Here is a 3924-nt window from a genome sequence, read left to right as displayed (position 1 = left end):
ATTCCGTTGGTAATTACTGACCGAATTACGGACAGAAATATGCCGTTGGTAATTTCGACCGAAAAATACCGACATAAATATTCCGTCGGGGATTCCGTTGGTATTTTAGCGAGTTTCTGGTAGTGGTTCCTCGATACATGTGTGAATCAACATGTTACTCCAGACATTGTCGGTTTGACACATAAAGACCCTTGTCTTGGTAATGATCAACTGTATGTTGGTGATGTTAAAAGACTTATTATATCTAATACAACTCATAAAATTTTGCATACTCCAAAACAAACCTTTACTTTGTCTAATATTCTACATGTTCCAAAAATTAAGATAAGACTCTTATTTGTTCAACAATTTTGTCGTGAAAATTGTATCTTTTTTTAGTTTCACTCTTCTTTTTTCTATTTCAAGGATCTCTTAACCAAGGCAATTCTTTCTTTTCCGGTCAGGAGTAAAGATGGCCTTTATATCCTTACCGAGGTCCTCTTACCACGTGTCTTCCCAAGGCTTTTTTGTCCACCTTTACCAATGTTTGGCATCGTCGCCTCAATTCATCTAGCTTTCTTTTAAATTTTTCCAATGTTCAAGCTTGTCCATTAGAAAAATCATCTTGTTTGTCTTTAAGCCTTATAGGTCATCAGACATCTACTCTTCTTGAACTTGTTTTTAGTGATGTGTGGGGCTCTACTCTTATGTTATCTTCGAATGGTTTTTGTTATTTTGTTATTTTTGTGGATGTGCATACAAAATTTATATGGTTTTATCCTCTTGTCCTCAAATCTGATGTCTTCAATGTGTTTCATCAATTTCAAGTCTTTGTCGAATGACAATTCTCTCAAAAAATTAAATATGTTCAATCTAACATGGGTGGTGAATATCGTAAATTAAATTCATTATTCAAAACCATTGGTGTTCATCATCGCCTTATATGCTCACATACGCATGAACATAATGGTATTGTTAAGTGTCGTCATCGTCACATTGTTGAAATTGGTCTTACCCTTCTTAATTAGTGTACGACAACTTTAAAATTTTGGACTTAGGCTTTTGAAACCTCTATTTACCTGATTAATTGTATGCGCACACTGATTTTGCACAACAAATCTCCTTTTGAATGTCTGTGTCGTCAACCACCTAATTATGATTTTTTATGTACTTTCAAATGTCTCTGTTTTCCCTTCTTTCGACCTTATAATGCTCATAAGTTAGACTATCGCTATACTCCTTGTGTGTTCTTAGGCTATAGTTCATCTCATCTAGGGTATCGTTGTCTTGACTTATCATCTAAGCGTCTCTATATCTCATGTCATGTTCGATTTAATGAACACGTGTTTTTCTGTTTCTCGAGTCTGCCCATCTCCCTTCACCTACTAGCCATACCCATCTGCTTACCACTGTCACACACCTTCCCTCGCTCACACCATCTTTTCCGTCCACTACACCATCAGCCCCACCACCCACTTCCTCTAACCTCGTTGACCCCTTATCACCATCTACCTCCATATTTGTTGATCATTTTGCAGGTACAGGGTAACGTTGGCATTGTTTGTGTTCACGTCTCCCAGTTGTTGTCTCTCCAGCACGGTCATCAAGCTCTTCCTCTCTATCCATTGTCGGTGAATACGTCAGTAATTGTGACGGGGAATCGACACGTCACTGCACGAACCTGCTTTTCAAATCCCTCGGTGATTCCATCGGTATTTTTGACGGTGCACCTGTCACGTCACCCGTACAGATCTGGCATTCAAATCCGTCGGTATTTTTGATGGTGAAACCGGTCACGTCACCTGTACGGGTCACAGGTTTTGAATCCGTCGGTGATTCTGTCGGAAAAATCACCCGCCAAAACCTCCACCTCAGGTACCCGCCCTTTTTTCATTAATTCTGAACTTTCCGTCCGTAATTCGGTAGGTAATTATCGACGGTTCTATTCCGTTGGTAATTACTGACCGAATTACGGACAGAAATATGCCGTTGGTAATTTCGACCGAAAAATACCGACATAAATATTCCGTCGGGGATTCCGTTGGTATTTAGCGAGTTTCTGGTAGTGGTTCCTCGATACATGTGTGAATCAACATGTTACTCCAGACATTGTCGGTTTGACACATAAAGACCCTTGTCTTGGTAATGATCAACTGTATGTTGGTGATGTTAAAAGACTTATTATATCTAATACAACTCATAAAATTTTGCATACTCCAAAACAAACCTTTACTTTGTCTAATATTCTACATGTTCCAAAAATTAAGATAAGACTCTTATTTTGTTCAACAATTTTGTCGTGAAAATTGTATCTTTTTTTAGTTTCACTCTTCTTTTTTTCTATTTCAAGGATCTCTTAACCAAGGCAATTCTTCTTTCCGGTCAGAGTAAAGATGGCCTTTATATCCTTACCGAGTCCTCTACCACGTGTCTTCCCAAGGCTTTTTTGTCCACCTTTACCAATGTTTGGCATCGTCGCCTCAATCATCTAGCTTTCTTTAAATTTTCAATGTCAAGCTTGTCCATTAGAAAAATCATCTTGTTTGTCTTTAAGCCTTATAGGTCATCAGACATCTACTCTTCTTGAACTTGTTTTTAGTGATGTGTGGGGCTCTACTCTTATGTTATCTTCGAATGGTTTTTGTTATTTTGTTATTTTTGTGGATGTGCATACAAAATTTATATGGTTTTATCCTCTTGTCCTCAAATCTGATGTCTTCAATGTGTTTCATCAATTTCAAGTCTTTGTCGAATGACAATTCTCTCAAAAAATTAAATATGTTCAATCTAACATGGGTGGTGAATATCGTAAATTAAATTCATTATTCAAAACCATTGGTGTTCATCATCGCCTTATATGCTCACATACGCATGAACATAATGGTATTGTTAAGTGTCGTCATCGTCACATTGTTGAAATTGGTCTTACCCTTCTTAATTAGTGTACGACAACTTTAAAAATTTTGGACTTAGGGCTTTTGAAACCTCTATTTTACCTGATTAATTGTATGCGCACACTGATTTTGCACAACAAATCTCCTTTTGAATGTCTGTGTCGTCAACCACCTAATTATGATTTTTTATGTACTTTCAAATGTCTCTGTTTTCCCTTCTTTCGACCTTATAATGCTCATAAGTTAGACTATCGCTATACTCCTTGTGTGTTCTTAGGCTATAGTTCATCTCATCTAGGGTATCGTTGTCTTGACTTATCATCTAAGCGTCTCTATATCTCATGTCATGTTCGATTTAATGAACACGTGTTTCTGTTTCTCGAGTCTGCCCATCTCCCTTCACCTACTAGCCATACCCATCTGCTTACCACTGTCACACACCTTCCCTCGCTCACCATCTTTCCGTCCACTACACCATCAGCCCCACCACCCACTTCCTCTAACCTCGTTGACCCCTTATCACCATCTACCTCCATATTTGTTGATCATTTTGCAGGTACAGGGTAACGTTGGCATTGTTTGTGTTCACGTCTCCCAGTTGTTGTCTCTCCAGCACGGTCATCAAGCTCTTCCTCTCTATCCATTGTCGGTGAATACGTCAGTAATTGTGACGGGGAATCGACACGTCACTGCACGAACCTGCTTTTCAAATCCCTCGGTGATTCCATCGGTATTTTTGACGGTGCACCTGTCACGTCACCCGTACAGATCTGGCATTCAAATCCGTCGGTATTTTTGATGGTGAACCGGTCACGTCACCTGTACGGGTCACAGGTTTTGAATCCGTCGGTGATTCTGTCGGAAAAATCACCCGCCAAAACCTCCACCTCAGGTACCCGCCCTTTTTTCATTAATTCTGAACTTTCCGTCCGTAATTCGGTAGGTAATTATCGACGGTTCTATTCCGTTGGTAATTACTGACCGAATTACGGACAGAAATATGCCGTTGGTAATTTCGACCGAAAAATACCGACATAAATATTCCGTCGGG

This window comes from Populus alba, chromosome 10, assembly GCF_005239225.2.
Source record: "Populus alba chromosome 10, ASM523922v2, whole genome shotgun sequence".
Classification (NCBI taxonomy): domain Eukaryota; kingdom Viridiplantae; phylum Streptophyta; class Magnoliopsida; order Malpighiales; family Salicaceae; genus Populus; species Populus alba.
This window is presented reverse-complemented; position numbering follows the sequence as displayed.